Source organism: Bos grunniens, chromosome 8 (assembly GCF_055505025.1).
Source record: "Bos grunniens cultivar Pamir isolate PY7600 chromosome 8, Bosgru_T2T1.0, whole genome shotgun sequence".
In the NCBI taxonomy this organism is placed as follows: Eukaryota; Metazoa; Chordata; class Mammalia; order Artiodactyla; family Bovidae; genus Bos; species Bos grunniens.
In genome coordinates, this window is record NC_141172.1 from 29,635,014 (window position 1) to 29,654,133 (window position 19,120).

General features: G+C 38.3%; 1 protein-coding gene across 34 annotated transcripts in view; it reads left to right on the forward strand.

Annotated features, from left to right (window-relative positions):
- Nucleotides 1–19,120, forward strand: part of MPDZ (multiple PDZ domain crumbs cell polarity complex component) — a 175,466-nt gene that overhangs the window by 4,194 nt on the left and 152,152 nt on the right. The gene's annotated exons all lie outside the window — the stretch shown is intronic.

Sequence of the window (19,120 nt, forward strand, 5' to 3'; positions counted from 1 at the left end):
ACTTTCATTTTCCACATGGGCAGCTAAGAATAAGGAGATGAACTGTTTCTAGATAGAGAAAACTGATATCCTTGCTTTCCTGTGAGATACTTCCCAAGAAGGTCTAAGATAGTCATTCATTGAGTAGATAGTAATAGATTAGGAGATATGAGAAACTGAATTAGGCACTGGAGAGAGCACAAAATAAACACAACGTTCCAGAAGATTACTGTCACATTCTGAAGTACTGGAGGTTAGAACTTCAGCATATAAATTTGGGGGGGACCCACAATTCATGATAGATTCTTACAGACACCGTAAGGCTCTCTCAGACTGTAGGTTGTAAACTCGTGAGACCTTGAAACACTGGACTGTTTCGGAGTCAGGGAGGGAAGTCCTGTAGGAGGCTGCTATAGTGGTGTAACTAAGCATTACTGTGGTAATTTGATGTTTGGAAAGAAAGGAAAACTGTTATGTGAGGAAAAGGGTATTTTATCTTTGGTCTGAGGCCACTCATTTTGTCTCTTCTGATGTTCACTGGGAAATTGGCCTTTTCTTTTTGTAGACAGAATTCGTTTTAAGTGTTTCATAAAAGCATCAGTTTTCTTAAAATATTTTTTCTCTCACAAAATGAGTAAAACATTAAATTTGGCAAAGATGAACTATTAGCATTGTCAGCATCTCGTGATGCTTTTGGAGTGTGATTAAAACAGTATAATTTGTTATTTAGATTATATTGGCCTGACAATTGTGTGTATATCCTGTGCACATTTTTGTGGGCAAATATTTGGCATAGTCTTTTTTCCCCCCAGAAATTTATTCTCCATTTTGAAAAAATATAATTTAAAAAGTAATTTATATCCTATATCATAAAATAAAAAAACTTTTTTGAAGTGATGAAATTATATTTGTTAGAGAAATGTTAAAGCAGTTCTTGGAGAGCTGAGTTTTTTTTAAAAAAAGGTAAAACAATACTTAAATTCCTGCTTTTTTTCTTCTTGACTGTGGTGGTTAAATTTGTTTGGTCTAGGGAATTGTTATCTATATCTTCCTTTTAGTTTTATTTACATCTGCAAAATCAGCATTCATTATTATGCTGTTGTAAACCAGTCTACCTCCATATCTGAGGTGCTATAAATAAATAAATGCAGGAGGGGAAAGTGAAAAGTAAAACACTTATGAGAAAGGAAATAAAACAGAAACATCAGTTACTAGACAACAAAAAAACAAAACAAAAACTTAAGGAAAAACCTATTTCGCTTGTGCTGATGATTTAATGTTGACAGTAAGAATACATTTAGGAATGCTTTCCATTTACTTTATTACTTATGTTTTAAAACATAAGATAGTTTTTTCTTTTAGTGACTTACTTTGATGATTAAGAAAGCACATTGAAAAATATGGATGACATAGACAGGTGCAAAGAAACTGAAAACTTAGCTATAGTTCTCTCACCTAGGTGCTGCTGCTGCTGCTGCTAAGTGGCTTCAGTCGTGTCCGACTCTGTGTGACCCCATAGACGGCAGCCCACCAGGCTCCCCTATCCCTGGGATTCTCCAGGCAAGAGTACTGGAGTGGGGTGCCATTGCCTTCTCCACACCTAGGTGCTATCCCTCCCTAAAGAAAACAAGTATTTTGTGAAATGAGGACGCCCAGCTTGTTTTGATATACAAATGAACAAGTACAACTGTTGATCAGTAGTTTTCACTAATTGTCATTCTTCTCAGTGAGGATAATTTGAGATTATTAAACATCCATACATTTGAATTGACATTAACAGCATCCGTTAGAAGCAGTGTCTCTTGACTCTTTAAAGAGGTATAATATGGCTGAGCATCATGTGGTACACAGGATGCCAGTGGAGAAGGCGTGTTTAAATCTTGATCTGGGCTTAAAAGTAAATGTTTTTATAGACCTATATAGTTAATTTTGGATTAACTTTACAATATGTAATTAGGTGGGCCCTAGTATGCCTTCGGAGAAGGCAATGGCACCCCACTCCAGTACTCTTGCCTGGAAAATCCCATGGACAGAGGAGCCTGGTAGGCTGCAGTCCATGGGGTGGCTAAAAGTCGGACATGACTGAGAGACTTCACTTTCACTTTTCACTTTCATGCATTGGAGAAGGAAATGGCAGCCCACTCCAGTGTTCTTGCCTGGAGAATCCCAGGGATGGTGGAGCCTGGTGGGCTGCCATCTATGGGGTTGCACAGAGTCGGACATGACTGAAGCAACTTAGCAGCAGTAGCAGCAGTAGTATGCCTTGCTTCAGGGACCTAGCTGAAAAAAAATGATAATGGGAATCTGTTATCCATTGCTTATAAGACATCACTAAACTGACAAAACTGTGACAATAGAACCATAAATACTAAAGATTATTCTACAGTTGAAAAGGTCCTCTCTGATCTATACAAGGAATGGCTAGCTTCTCTTGTATGTTGCTAGTTCTCCTCTTCACCAACAGGTCCAGTTTGTCTGAGGCTTTACTGGATAATGTTGAAAAGGTTTAAGTCAAGTATCCCGTCTTTCTCCCCCCATCCACCCCAGGCTTTTGAAGGTAATTTGTTTTAGTAAGTCAAACATGAAGTCTGCCTCTGGGCAACATTTATTTCCTACTTTAGCACTGGAGGAGCCTCATCTATAGGAGTCAGTGAAGTTTTGACTGACATTGACCCCCTGCTTGGCTACTTCATTCATGATTTATCTGGGAGTGGTGAATGTATTCATGCCATTCCCTTTTAGAAAAAGTGCAGTGCTGGAATGCCTCTTTATACTGATTAAATCTGCAGAATATACATATATTTATGTGTATTTATCTCTCTTATCAATTAGTTCAGTTGCTCAGTCCTGTCTGACTCTTTGTGACCCCATGGACTGCGGCAAGCCAGGCTTCCCTGTCCATTACCAACTCCTGGAGCCTACTCAAATTCATGTCCATTGCGTCAGTGATACCATTCAACCATCTCATCCTCCGTTGTCCCCTTTTCCTCCTGCCTTCAGTCATTTCCAGCATCAGGGTCTTTTATTTATTTATTTATTTTTTCATTTCATACATGATATTTTACATGTTTCAATGCCATTCTCCCAAATCTTCCCACCCTCACCCTCTCCCACAGAGTCCATAAGACTGTTCTATACATCAGTGTCTCTTTTACTGTCTCGTACACAGGGTTATTGTTACCATCATATATATGGAATTTAGAAAGATGGTAACATCAGGGTCTTTTACAGTGGTGGCCAAAGTATTGGAGCTTCAGCTTCAACGTCAGTCCTTCAAATGAATATTCAGGACTAATTTCCTTTAGGATGGACTGGTTGGATCTCCTTGCAGTTCAAGGGACTCTCAAGAGTATTCTCCAACACCACAGTTCAAAAGCATCAATTCTTCATCAGTCAGCTTTCTTTATAGTCCAACTCTCACATCCATACATGACTACTGGAAAAACCATAGCTTTGACTAGATGGACCTTTGTTGGCAGAGTAATGTCTCTGATTTTTAATATGCAGTTTAGGTTCATCATAGCTTTTCTTCCAAGGAGCAAGCGTCTTTTAATTTCATGGCTGTAGTCACCATCTGCAGTAGTTTTAGAGCCCATAAAAATAATCTCTCTCATTGTTTCTATTGTTTCCCCATCTATTTGGCCTAAAGTGATTGGACCGGATGCCATGATCTTAGTTTTCTGAATGTTGAGCTTTAAGCCAACTTTTTCACTGTTCTCTTTCACTTTCATCAAGAGACTCGTTAGTTCTTCTTTGCTTTCTGCCATAAGGGTGGTGTCATCTGCATATCTGAGGTATTGATATTTCTCCCGGCAATCTCAATTCCAGCTTGTGCTTCATCCAACCCAGCATTTTGCATGAATACTGTGAATAGAAGTTAAATAAGCAGGGTGACAATACACAGCCTTGACGTACTCCTTTCTGATTTGGAACCAGTCTGTTGTTCCATGTCCAGTTCTAACTGTTACTTCTTGAACTGCATACGGTTTCTCAGGAGGCAGGTCAGGTGGTCTGGTATTCCCATCTCTTTAAGAATTTCCCACAGTTTGTTGTGATCCACACAGTCAAAGGCTTTAGCGTAGCAATAAAGGAAAAGTAGATGTTTTTCTGGAACTCTGTTGCTTTTTTGATGATCCAGCGGATGTTGGCAATTTGATCTCTGGTTCCTCTGCCTTTTCTAAATCCAGCTTGAACATCTGGAAGTTCATGGTTCATGTACTGTTGAAGCCTGGCTTGGATAATTTTGAGCATTGCTTTGCTAGCATGTGAGATGAGTGCAATTGTGTGGTAGTTTGAACAGTCTTTGGCATTGCCTTTCTTTGGGATTGGAATGAAAATTGACCTTTCCCAGTCCTGTAGCCACTGCTGAGTTTGCCAGATTTGCAGGCATATTGAGTGCAGCACTTTCACAGCGTCATCTTTTAGAATGTGAAATAGCTCAACTGGAATTCCATCATCTCCGCTAACTTTGTTCGTAGTGATGCTTCCTAAGGCCCACTTGACTTTGCATTCCAGGATGTGTGGCTCTAGGTGAGTGATCACACCATCATGATTGTCTGGGCCATGAACTTCTTTTTTGTATGGTTCTTCTGTGTATTCTTGCCACCTCTTCTTAATATCTTCTGCTTCTGTTTGTTTTATACCATTTCTGTCCTTTTTTGTGCTCATCTTTGCATGAAATGTTCCCTTGGTATCTCTGATTTTCTTGAAGAGATCTCTAGTCTTTTCCATTCTGTTGTTTTCCTCTATTTCTTTGCACTGATCATTGAGGAAGTCTTTCTTATCTCTCCTTGCTATTCTTTGGAACTCTGCATTCAAATGCGTGTATCTTTCCTTTTCTCCTTTGCCTTTAGCTTCTTTTCTTTTCTCAGCTGTTTGTTTATAGCCATAGCCATATATCTATCAATATCTTTGTCTGTGTAAACAGTCCCCCTTGGCCTGAATTTTTCTCCCTAGGCTGCTCTGTTAAATTCAATGAATATCTGTTGGGTACTAAACTCAGGATGTTTAGGCTCTCCCGTTTTCTCAAGGAGTGAGGAGGGCTTGTTTAAGTATTTTACTGAGGTATTAATATAATCAAAATTCACATATGATAAACTTCATGTATTGAAATTGTATAGCTTGTTGGGTTTTGGCCCTTGTGAAACATCCTGGCAGTCAAGACCGAGCATGTCTATCCCTGGCAGATTTTTTTTCATGCCCCTTGGTAATCCTTTCCTGCCTTGCCTACTTCCCCATCTCCAAGTAACCACTGATCTGCTTTCTGTCACTATAGATTAGTTTGCATTCTCTAGAGCTTTAAATAGATGGAGTCATACAGTGTGTTCTTTGTGTCTGACTGTTTTGACTCTATTTTGGGTTCATCCGTGTTGCCTTTACTTGTGTTTTTTTTACTGTTTATTGCTGAGTATTAATTCATTGTATGAATATACCATTCAGAGTTTTTTTTTTTTTTAATAATTCAGGATTTTCTTATACTTCGTTGTCTTGTAGTGTGCTTGTTTGGTTTCAACTGTGTTGAGTCAGACTTTTGTATTTGATAGTTTTACTCTATCTTCTTAAATTCCTGTCCCTTTTTGATCAACATAAAATTTGAATACCCTTATTTAATGTTAGTTGAAGTTTCAAAATATGTAAGTTATGTTTTGTTTAAAAAAAAAGCCTAGTAAATTGTAAAATAAGGAGGTTTAAATTTTTCTAATTTTTGAAGATGTCCGCTAATTAAAAAAAAAAGTTGCATGAGTATTGAGGCTTTCCACAAGCTTTTGTATATGACATTATGAAGTCACTCTTAGTATTGAGCCCCGAGCTTTATTCCAGAGTACTTGCCTAGTTCTCCTGACCTTTGTACATATTTTTGGTAGCTCTTACAATTTTTGAAAGTTTTATTGGTAACTTCTTTTGACAACTTTATGTAACAATCATATAGTGAATTGGATAACAAAGGAGTAATTTGGTGCCTGAATTATCCAAATAATTGCCCCCCGGTTTATGTTACACCTAAGATCATTGGACACACCAGGAATTGGAGAAGGGATAGTCATTATTTTATGAAAACATGTTATTCTTACTGGGGTCATTCAGATTTCTCAGGCCATTTTTAACATGTATATGTTTGTTGCTACTTTCTCATCACTTGATTGAAATTTTGTGTAACAACAAAAACTACAAACCCCAGAACACCACCATTAAAGCAGGTGCACTCTCTGGATTATTACAAAAGTAAAAGTTGGTTTATAATCTTACTTTTAACAGCCCTTTGAGTGCCATAGTAAAATACAGTTAATGTATGTGATTAAATAGTAGATGGGTTAATTAAGAAGCAAATAGTCATGTTTATTGAAAGAGTAAGATCTTTTAAATTGTTTTTAGAGAGAAAATACCAGGTTGTTAGGATGGCCTTAGTGAGTCCTATGGAATTACATAAGGTAACTAAATAGTGTAGCCTGTTATAATTATTTCTGAATTAGTAATGAGGGGATTGAATTGGTCCACACTTACTTATCTTATATGGCTAAGGTTTGTGTTTGAGTAGGTTCATATTACTTTTGACTTCTTTGTATAATTTTCCCTTAGCTGAGCCACTTGGAATCTGGCCAGCATGATGGAAATTATCAACTGATTTTCCTCAGTGTGTCTTCAGCAGTGTAGACTACCACTGCCTAAGGAGCGTATCAGCTGGTTTAGAGAGTGGCATCTCTTTGCTGTCAGAGGGATACTGCATTCTCTCTAGAAAGCTTTTAGTACAGGTTATGAAAAACATTGGTTTCAGTTACTATGGACAGACTTTATTTTTGAGTGTTTGCCTGTTCAGTTAATGGACAATCTAGAGGTGAATTTGTTTTGGTTTAGTATGGAGGTCAGAGAAGGCACTGGCCCTCCACTCCAGTGTTCTTGCCTGGAAAATCTCATGGACGGAAGAGTCTAGTAGGCTGTGGTCCATGGGGTCACTAAGAGTTGGACACGACTGAGCAACTTCACTTTGACTTTTCACTTTCATGCATTGGAGAAGGAAATGGCAACCCACTCCAGTGTTCTTGCCTGGAGAATCCCAGGGACGGGGCAGCCTAGTGGCTGCCGTCTATGGAGTCACACAGAGTTGGACACGGCTGAAACGACTTAGCAGCAGCAGCAGCATGGAGGTAAATAAGAGAGCCTGATCACTGATTTTTTAGATTTTTTTTTTCCCCATGTTTTGCGTGCGTGTGTGCTCAGTTGTGTCCAACACTTTGCGACCCTGTAGACTGTAGCCCACCAGGCTCCTCTGTCTGTAGGATTTCCCAGGCAAGAGTACTAGAGTGGGTTGCCATTTCCTACTCCACGGGATTTTCCCTCAGGGATTGAACCTGTGTCTCTTGTGTTTCTTGCTTTGGTAGGCAAATTCTTTACCACTGAGCTCCCTGGAAAGCCCAGATTTTCCATGTATGTAGATATTATTTCATCTTGGATCTGGCTGGAATATTTTGATTCCACTAGGATTTTGAATTTTTCTTACAAATAATTGCTTGATGTCTAAGATATTTTGATTTTCTGTATTTAATTTGACTTGATTAAGGTTATTTTCCATAAGTCAGGGACTTGCCTTGTGTCTCAGCTGGTAGAGAATCTGCCTGCAATGCCAGAGGCCTGGGTTCGGTCCCTGGGTTGGGAAGATCCCCTGGAGAAGGGAACAGCTACCTACTCCGGTATTCTGGCCTGGAGAATTCCATAGACTGTATAGTCTATGGGGTTGCAAAGAGTTGGACTTAACTGAGCGCCTTTCACTTTCCATAAGTCATTTGTTATCACATTGGTATAGGAACCAAAGTGATGTCAAATGTGATGTCAATGATGATCCTTATTTAGGGTCAGCTAAATAAACAGTAACTTGGCCTAGAGTGTTGGCCCTGGTGGGAGTTTTTAAGTACCTGTTGAGAGTGATAAAGCATGAAGAGCCCTTACTTCTAATGGATTTTTACTCCTAAAGTAATTCTTATGTTCTATTTTTAAATGTCTGTGTTTCCCAGAGTTCCAGTCTGTTCTCTCCTTAATCTCTATTTTCTCCCTGATTAATCTTCTTTATCTTCAGCAACATCTTTAGGCCAAGGATTCCCTGATTTATACTTTCAAATTTTTTTCTCCTTAGATTCACTTATGTAATTGATTCATTCTTTCAGCAAATATTTATTGAGTGCCCACTTTGGGCCAGCCACTGTTTCTGGGGCTGGTGATATAGTCCAGTGAGAAAAAGAAATCAACAACATTTAAAAATACAAATAAAAGTTCCTACCCTCATGGAGCCTAAATTCTATTATTTCCTGTTTTCTAGACATTTCAAGCTCAATATGCCCAAAAGGAATGCATTTCTACCCCCTTTCTCTAAGTGACATTTCTTTTTCTGCTCTTTAAGCTAATGATGCTCTGGTAATTTTAGTTTCCCAGATTAGAAATGCTAAGAGTTGACCTCTGCTGCTGTCATTCAAACATTACACCTGTCCCACACACACAACTAGTGGTCATTGGTCCTTGTAATACTCTCTAATGTGTGTGTCTGTATCACTTCTCTTGTTTCTTGTCATTAATCTTGCTCACATTTCTGCATTCCCGCCCCCCTCCACCCCCCACCCTACCCCAGGTCTGGGCTGTTTTTAACAACCTAACGTCTGTTTGTTCTATTATTAGTTCTTTTCTATTTTTTAAAACGTATTTATTTATTTCTTTTGCTGTGCCAGGTCACAATTTGGTTGAGAATTGTGGGATTTTTTCTTAGTTATGCCGTAAGGAATCTTCAGTTGAGGCTCATGAACCCTCAGTTTGCAGGATGGAACCTGGGCCCCTTATGTTGGAAGCGCTGAGACTTAACCACTGGACCTCCAGGGAAATCCCTAGTTCTTTTCTATTTTTGATGAACTATGTAGCCTATTGCCAGATTTTTTTTCCCCCAGAAAACAAATTTTAGTAACTCCCCCTCTTCCCTGCCACCCCTGCCCCATGTATCTAAAATTCACTGCTCTCCCCCTGTAGGGCAAAGTCCCACGAAGGCCATGAAAACATGGCTTTCCTCTCCTGTCTAGCGTGGCAGCCTTGTGCTACAGAGCCACTGTCATTAAATTATGTGGCTTTGTTGTCTTAGCAGGTGTCTTTCCATTTATAAGAGATGCCATTCCCTCTCCTGGCTGTCCCTCATATCCCAAGTTGCAGGTCTTTCAGGACGATTCACATGTCACGTTCTCAGTTTTTTTTTCTGACTCATTCTGATAGCATTGGTTCCTTTTACTCTCCCAAAATTTAGCACATCTTGTTGCAGTGTAATTATGTACTGTTTTCTACAAAATTGAGAGCTTGGAAGCAAGGTACCTGTCTTTATTTTTCTTTGCCATATGGTTTAGTGATAGAGGCAGATAGTACAGTTTGTTTTTTTTGAGGGGGGGCTTAAAGTTTATAGAATTTAGGATGGCTTTCTTAAAAAAAACAAAAACACAATTATGAATGCAAAATTAGATGTGAAAGTGTGTATTTATTTGTATGAGAATGGAAGTATCTGGTGCAAGTATCTGCCTGCTGAATCTACCTGTGCCTTATGCTTTGGGAAATGTAAGTGCTTATTTAAAACTTGCTAAAATAGTGCTGTGTATATATAATTTTTTATCGTTATTGATTTTCTGAAGTTAGGGATAGGAAACAACAGCATCAGTCAGCCATTCTGATACCAATACCGTTGATATTAATAATAATGCCTAATGCTTCTGCTAAGTCGCTTCAGTCGTGTCCGACTCTGTGCGACCCCATAGATGGCAGCCCACCAGGCTCCCCCGTCCCTGGGATTCTCCAGGCAAGAACACTGGAGTGGGTTGCCATTTCCTTCTCCAATGCATGAAAGTGAAAAGTGAAAGTGAAGTTGCTCAGTCAGGTCCGACTCTTATCGACCCCATGGACTGCAGCCTTCCAGGCTCCTCTGTCCATGGGATTTTCCAGGCAAGAGTATTGGAGTGGGGTGCCATTGCTTCTATAACTTCCCATTTTCTAAACTTTTTCACATACTTTATCTCAGGAGATTCTGATAACTGACTCAAAAGATAGTGACTCAAATGTAATGAGTTTTACTGTGTTTGGATACAGGAAAATTGAGTTGCAGTTCTTCCTTTGAGATCAGATTTTACATTGGCAGGGAGATGATTCAGTTCTTCTGGGCATCTGTGACCTTAGTCAGCACGCCCTCCACCTCCTGTTAGCCTGGCCAGTGCTAAGGACTTTTCTCAGGGCTTTCTAACTTGCTTTGCTGTCCTTCAGCTTTCTATTTCTTCCCCCTTTCAGTTTCTTCACCTCAATATTTCTTCTTCCTTTCTTCCTGTTCGTTTATCTCTGTCTTGTCAGACACCCCATCTATTCCCTCTCCGTCTGTCTCCTCTGGGTGGTAACTTAACACTTTTTAAAGTGTCAGTTATTTGACTAAGCTGAATTTTGGACTACACTTTCTTTGGGTTCATTTCTACTTCTTTGAAGTATTTTAGAGCGAGTGATTTGTGGGATCTTCAGTAGTACAAAAAGTACGTGTATTTTTCAGCAATGGGAAAGCTGTCCTAAAGCTAAATGCTTTATTTACTACATAGATAAGACATAGTGTAACTTACAAGACCAAGGTCAGAAATGATCAAATTTTCACTCCTGTTAAAGAGTTACGTTCAAATTGGAAACAGCAGACACTCAGTTCAGTTAAGTCTCTCAGTCCTGTCTGACTCTGCGACCCCATGGACTGTAGCACGTCAGGCTTCCCTGTCCATCACCAACTCCCGGAGTTTACCCAAGCTCATGTCCATTGAGTTGGTGCAGACACTAGAAGACGAAATAATGATAGCAGCGGCTTTTGTATGCCTGTTTCTTCTAGGCATTTTGCATATGTTACTGTTAATGCTTACTTTACAACAGCAGCTCCAAGAAGTTAACTTGCCCAGAATCTCAACTAGTGAAATGGTAAGAATGTTTTTTCAAGAGAGCCTTATAGTAGCAGTTTGGGACCTCTGAAAGCATGGCTGTTTGAGGCTACTTATCTGAAGGTAAGTAGCTATTTTCTTTCCTGTAGTAGTATTATTAGAGCACAGAGCTATGATTTGGTGGAAAGCACTTGACTTTCATGTCAGTCAAACTCAGATTGGCTTTTAATGTTAGCTCTGTTGCTTACATACTTCATGAGTATAGGAGAAAATACTTCAATCTTTCAGCCTCAGTTTTCTTACTTGAAAGTGGGTATATCTAATATTCAGCTATTGGTAGGTTTAAACATATGCATGTTTGTGAAGCACATATGCTGTGTTTAAGAAGATAGGGATATATGACAGCTATTTCATGAATGGTTTCATTTCAAAGAGTAACAATAAATGCCAGTTCATTGTCTAAAAAACTCACTTATGGAAGAGTTATTATACTAGATGCAACAGAAACCAATTCTTATATACAGTTTTATTATCAGTTGTTATTGAAGAGCATATTTTAACAGTCTTAAATGACAAATTATTGGCTTAGTTGTGGATTACAACACACCTGCATTTTAAATATTCCAGTGGTGAATATATATTAGGAAACCTTTGGCTCTTTAAGAGAATATTTGGTGGTTAATTTGTACCTGAGCAATAAAGTTGCTTTAAAAAAAAAAAATCCACAAAATGACATGGAAAATGAAACAGTTCATTGTTTAGGGAATTTAATAGACACCCAATCTAACGGAGTAAGATTTTTAAGCTTATTATTTCTCCATTTTTCTTCTGCCCCCGTATCCTCTTGTAGATGAATTAAGACTACCTTTGGTTGAAACTTTCAGATAGTTATTGATGTTTTATTATGTAAACTTTACAGTGCCCCTGCATAATAATGGCTGTAGAAATAGGATTGCTTAATAAAAGGTCTGAGTTATGTAATCTTGGGAAAGTTAGTAATCTCTTTGACCTTTTACTCCTTATCAACAAAATAAGGTGTTAACAAGTTGTTTTGGTAAAAGGTCACAAACTTTTCTGATGTCTTTAAATAAGATATTTGAAATTATTAAGCATTAATAATTGCAAAAATGCATTAGTTTCTTCTGCCAGCTAAACTTAAGGGTTCTAAATGCTCCATGACAAATATGGCAAAGAATGGACTCAGAGCAAGAGAGCATGATCTTTCGTGAGCCCTTCTCAGCACATGCCTGGTACTTTTCAGCACATGCCTGGTATTTCTCAGCATAGCAAAGGGTTGTAACTGAGTCAACATGGGTGCAGACCTCTAGTCACCACAAGCATAGTCTAGGAAAGAAAAACAGCTACGTTAAGTCACATTTCAGTATGCCGTTTTCTTCCCAGAGGGTTTCCTGTTAGAAATTTGAGGCTGCCCTTTTCTGATTAAAGTTTGTAAACGTTGTCTGTGTTTCCATCCAGATTCAGCAAAGGGAAATCATGAAAGCCACAGACGGAATTTAGGAAGCACTGATTGATGGGGAAAAATAAAAATATCTAACTACGTTTAGTACTTACAGCTAAATGATAGCTAAGTGGCGATATTATAGACAACGCTTCATAATTTTTGTAGAAAAGATTCCAGAACAGGAAAAACTGTTTGGGAATGGTGGATGTAGAGTTATTTTTTAAATTATGGGGCAAAGCCCTTGGATGACCTTTGATGAATAGCATGAACTAGTTGGATGGGGAGGTAAGTTGAAGCAGTATGGTTGTGATATTCTGACCTTCCATCTCCTAGTTCCACAGTGTATCTGTGTTGAAAAGTCTGTCTCTCTTTACTGTTCTTTAGGGCTTTTCCCTAAGGAATCATTGAGTCACAACTGACGAAGCCATCAATTGTTTTGTTATATGCCAGTATTGTTACTGAGATCTCACAAACTCATCTCTGAGAGGGCAGCCAGGAACGACAGAGCTTCGTCTATCACCTCCTCTTGCAGTTGGTCAGTCTTAACACAGAACTGACTGGCAGCTGCCGGGCCGTGTTACAGGGTCCTGTGGGGACGCTTTGTGTATTCGTGCTTTTTCTAAGCACCAGGGACACCATTGGCCCTGCCCACTGGAGAACTGCTTCGTTCCAGGCAGGCAAAGGGCAGGAGGCAGGCGCCTGCAGTACTTTCTTTGGTGGATTTTGCCAGCTAGAGGAATGACACCTGAGGATCCTGTGGCAGAGTTAATCCCCCTGTCCATTTTTGGTTTCCCTCAGTTCAGTTATACGGCTGGAGTGAGTGCTGTGTGAACAGCTGGCTGCCTCTGGAGTCTGATGTGGACCCAGTGTTGTTTGCCTGCAGGGGCAGCCCTTGGAGGGATTCCCCTGCCTGGTTCTGTCCAAGAAGTGCGCCCAGCCTGTTGCTGCTTGGCTCTCAACACTGACAGTGTGGTGGCAAACAGGAGCAAACTGCCCACCAACCTCAATTCCTGCGTTTAGCTAGGGGATGAGAGCACAGAAGAGGCTAAATCTTTATTCTCAGAAGCATCTAAATCTTTTTACGGAGTCACCATATTTGGTGTGAGTTGATTTGGGCAGAGGGTCCCTTTCCTGTAGGGGTGATTGTTTTAAGAGAGAACAAAATGGATGGAAAATACATAAAAATGGTTGCCCAAGAGAAGGGATTGGAATCTCCAATTCTCTAGCAGTGTGTATGTGTGTGTCTCCTTGGTTGTTCTTTAAAAAAAAATAGATGGATGATGGAGGAGGAAGGAAATGAATATAGTACAACGGACTATAAACTTAATTGGTTTGTAGTATATTTAAAAAAAGTCCGGCCTTTCAAAAAGTCAATTGAGTAATAAAGCAGCCTGGGGTTCTAATCCCAGACACACTGCTGATTCTTATTGTTTAAATTGTTATAGTTATTTTTTAAATTATAGTTCACCAGACCTTCACAAACTTGCATTTGTCTGTGCCCTATGTGTTTTTTAAGGCTGCTTTCAATCATAAAATTGACTTCATCTTTGAGTGTGAGCAATAAATAAGGAGCTTGACTCAAAATCATCACAAAATATAATTTATGTGTGTGTTTCTAGAAGTGGATATGAATCTGGCAAAATGTCTGTATAAAATTAGTATCTTTGTGCTTTTAGGAAATCCGCAGTTAAGGACAGAACATGTTATACCTTTTGAAAGGACAATGAACCTTTCACTTCAGGCCAACAGTTTTAAAAATAAAAGGAAGTAGCTTTCAAAACCAAAATAAAGTTAATGAACATTAAATAAAGTTAATGTTTGTTAGTATAAACACATTGTTGTGTAAGTGTGTCTGTAAGTTACTAAATAGCCTAATATCTATATGTATTTTCAGTAAGTTCTTTTCTCCATATTAGAAAATTCCTAGGAAAAGGAATGAGATGATTATTATCACCAAATTTGTTTAGAGTATGTAGATTCCTGATCAGAGTAATGATTATAATTTATGTATTTCCAAATGTGGATTAATATGCCATTTGCCCATATTATAATTTTAGCTTAAATATATTGTGTGACTTTTCATAATATTGAATCATCATTTACATATACATGAAAGATAAGTTTTCTTTCAACTGAAACAAATTTATATTTATGTACTCTCTTGGGTTGACCCGTCATTTCCAGTGGTGGGGTTTTAGTTTGCTCTGTGTGTGTGTTTGGAAGTAGAACAGTAATAGTCATTTATCACTTCCTGCCCTGCTGCTCAGTCTCACTTGGAATTAGCTAATCCGGGGCCATAGATCTGCTTCGGAGGCTCTTATCTCACAGGGCTTGGTAAAACTAGAAGCGGTACTTCTAGCCATCAGAAAATCAGAATAAATTTGCTTTTAATGGTACAAATACAGATTCCTCATGAAAACTTTATAATGTACATTTTATGATGTGTATATTATAGTGAATCCTCATGTATCCACTATTCACTTTTAATAGCCACTGTTTCATGTCCAGTCATATTTCTTCTGTCCTCTTCCATTTTTTGGAAGAAAATACCATGCATTTCACCACTTTATCCATAAATACTTCAACTCAATTAATTTTTATACATTTTAAACATTTTAGACATTTTAAAACATTCTAAAATTATAGTTTCCTTAAAAAAGTAGAGAAAGCTAAAGTCACCTTTTGACCTCTCTCTAATCAAAAGCTACCACTTCCATCTGTCCACTCCTAAAAGTAACTATAACTGTAATTGATTTTAGAACGTGTCCTTTTATCAATAACTCATTGTTGTAATGATGAAATCACATAAATACCTTTTTATGTGTAGCATATATTATTATTCTATATATTAAAAATTATAGGTTGACATCAGACTGTTTACAACTCTCATTTTCATTTTTGAGATACAGATTGTGAGCCTGTTCTTCAGTGAGTCTAACCTGTTTATATTTATTGTGAATATGGATATCTGAATTTATTTCATTTCTCTTTTTTTAATGATGCTTTTTCCTTTTTCTTTATTTTCTATATTCCCAAACTCTTTTAGATTGCTTGAGTATGGTTTGTTCCATCTTTTTTCCTCCTGGTTTATAAATTGTAAATTCTATTTTTTTTTTTTTTTAAGTGTTTTAATTTTAACCTACATGTTTGGCTTATTTTTCTAGTGGAGTTTGAAGTGAAAGTATTTCTATTCTCCTTTGACTAGAATATTTTAGCCAGGAATATTTTCATTACTTGTGAATGTTTTCCTCAGTTACTATGGTTTCATTTATAGAATGAAACCTTATTAGTCAGATCTCACATTCCTTTATCAACAGTAGATTTATGATTTCTTTGATTTAAACCTCATGACTTTTCTCAGGCTCTGATCAAAACTGAATCCTTTACAGTATTTTATTCACCTGCTGTAGTAGAAGTTCCCCATGCTCTGTTTTTTTGAAGTAACTATCTCTCTTGTAAAATTCTTAATTGTCTCAGTTTTCATATTAAAGTTGTATTTGCTTGTAAGTCCCCTCAAATCTTTATTGGAAGTTGAGTATCCTCATGAATTAAAGGAGGAAGGGTTCATCTTAAGAAAGATACTGGTTTATTTGGGATGTGATAGTATGATGCTGTACCGAAGCAGAGTATGATAGGTGTGTTTGGGAACAGAGAGCCTCATACAGATTACCTTTGGCAAAGTGGAGTGCACGGTAAAAATGGATGTCAGTGGCTGTTTCTTGGGGGCCAGTTTTACTTAGTTTTCCTCTCATTCACTGTGTTGGGTCTCCCAGGCTATACTTGCCTCTCTCCTAATGTCAGCTGTGTTCTTCTGTCTCTGTCCACTGATTTGTTTCTGTCTCTCATAACTCAAGCCTATGTGTGCCCCACCTTGGCTTCTTCATTTTTACTCATGCTTCTATCTTTTCAACTCTAGCTCTACTACTAATTGGTTAATTCTTTCAAATTCTCAAGAGAGAGACTCTAGCCCAGTTTTACCTCTTAGGTCAGCACTTAGGTTGTCTTCCATGGAGAGAGGGGCCCACCCTTTGCTTCCTTGGCTATGGTTGGAGGAGGGGGGCATAGCATAGTATGCAATGGCATATTCCTTGGAGCAGGGGCTGTGGGAAGGTTGCAGTCTGCAGTAATTAGTTCAGGCTGCTGTAAATAATGCCATAGACTGGGTGGCTGGAACAGTAGAAATTTATTTCCCCACTGCTGTAAAAGGCTGGGAAGTTCACCCTCAAGGTCTAGCAGGGTTTGGTTTCGGGTGAGAGCTCTCTTCCTGGTTTTGTGGATGGCCACTTTCTCACTGTGTACTTGCAGAGAAAAAGCATGGCTTTTCTTTCTTGCTTGCGTGTGATAAGAGGGGGATAAGGAAGGAGGGAGAGGAACATAGATATCTCTTTGTCTTCTTATAAGGTTTTCAGTCCTCTTGGTTTAGGACCCCACCCTTATAACCTCATTTAAACTTGATTATTTCCTAAAAACCCTATCTCCAAATATAATCTCATTGAGGGTTACAGCTTCAACAAATGAAGTTTGGGGGCCTAGCAGTCTTATAAGGCACTGTAACACTCACTCAGCCTTTTAAACTCTTGATCAGGACAGAGCTTTATGTCTAGAACATCATATCACTTACTATTTTTTTTTGAATATTCTCAATCTTGATGGTGTTAATATTACCATCCGATCAGTAACTCAAGCAGGAAAGCTGAGATTCTTCCTAGACTCATCTGCCTTATCTTCACATCACCAGGTCCTGTTGCTTACAGCTCTTAATCCTCAGATCTGTCTCCCATTTTCATTTACTTTTCACTTTCATCTCTTTGAAAATGCTTCTTAACTGGTCTTCTTGCTTCCAGTTTTTATTTCTTTTATAGATACTCCACACCATCACCAGAATGATCTTTCTAAACCAAAGATTGGCTGTATCACTCACTCTACCAAAAGAAGCTTCAGTTTTAAATAAACTCTTCACGAATGGCACCCAGGGCCCTCAGTGATTTACCCTGTAGCCACATCTGTTCCTCGCCACCTCTCTTTTCCTTGTCCTTCAGGCCCAGTCCAGGCCTAAGTAAGGGCTTGCAGTACTCAGAAGGTACTGTGTGCTCTTGCCTCTGTGTGGGCAGCCTTCCATCACCCCTTCTGTCCTACCTCCCAACTGTTTTTTAAAATTCCATGCACGGGTCGCTGCCTCCAGGAAGCTTTCCCTTTTCTCTTCAGTTTGGGTTTGATGGCATCTCTCTTTTGTATTCTTATTATTTCCAATGTCTTTTTGCTTTTTTTTCTTCTTCCATTCACTTGGCCCATGAGTTCTCAGACTGTGTCCTCATTCCTCTAATTCTCCCACCCAGAAACATGCTCATCATGTAGGCACTCTGTGAGTTGCTGAATCAATAAATAAGAGAATTTGAGTTCTTTTGTAAGCTTGTGACCCCTCTCAGCATATTCATTTTGGACAGGTAATTTATCTTTTCATTTTATAAAAGAAGGATGAGACCATCAATCAGTATTTGACTTACATTAAGGCAAGGTTCCTGGATACTAGATTTTCTTTGATTTGAAAGAGCAAAAAGAATGAATAAATTCTATTATTATTGAAGGAGTTTGGAGAGATTCATAAATGTCAACTTCAAAAGAAAGATTTTGTTCACAAATGCTTTTCTGATCAAGCCTGTAAAAATGAGGGAGAAGTCCTACAGAACAGATGCTAAAAAGAGCTGACTATTTTCTGTTGGATGATTGCATGATGCTGGTGGGTAGCTGGACAGTTTTGTGCTCTTGGAACAGTAGTTCAGTAACCCTAGAATATGAATTATGACTGCCAGTGTCAGTTTTTCTGTCATGGCCAATTGACTTTACGACAAATTGCCTACAAATGACTACAGCCTTGCATTTGTCTGCTAACTTCAGGTAGTGCTGAGGCAGCTAAGAATGAGATGAATGTTAAATTTAAATGCATTAACGGATGCTGAGCAACTTTGACAAGCCGTGAACCATTGCAGCAAGCTCTTTTAGTGGTGTACTTCTTTTACAGTCAAAATAGTTAAGATATCTAGAAAATTGTATGCATTTGGGGCAGTTTCTGTTAGTAGAATTATTTTTAGCATAAGACATTTTCACTTGTTAGTTGCCATATAATCTGTGTTGGGCAAGAATGATTTGTTTTATGTTTCAAGTAATGATTCTCAACTACACAAAAGCTGTGCCTACACATTACCAGTACAACTTGTTGAAAAGTAAAATGATTCCTAATTAATCAGTTTCTGTTTCTAAAAGAAATGAAAGAAGCTGTTTGATTTTTATCCTCGATTGGAACCAGTGTTATCAACCACTTGATGGAGAATCGAAAGGTCACGGCTAAAATCATTAAGAGGATTTTTAAAGGATTTGTCATTAAAGTTCTTCAGGAATCATAGAGTCCTTAGATTAAAAATGGTTTTTAAAATTTGCATTTTTCCTAAGCTAATATACACAAAGTAGGCTTGCCAGATACAATAATGGATCCCTGTTTAAATTTGAATTTCAGGTAATCAAGTTAGTGTTTAGTGCGATTATATCCCAAGTATTGTGTGGGATATGCCTGTACTAGAATTTATTCATTTATCTGAATTTCAGATTAAACTGGGTATCCTTTATTATTATTTGCTAAATCTGGCCACCGTATACTGACACAAAATATTAAAATCCAGAAGAAATGCAGCTCAAAATGTTCTGTTCTCCACCTCTTGACATCCAACCACTAGTGTCTTTGGAAAGCTTGCAGGAATAGTCTAGGCTTTTATAT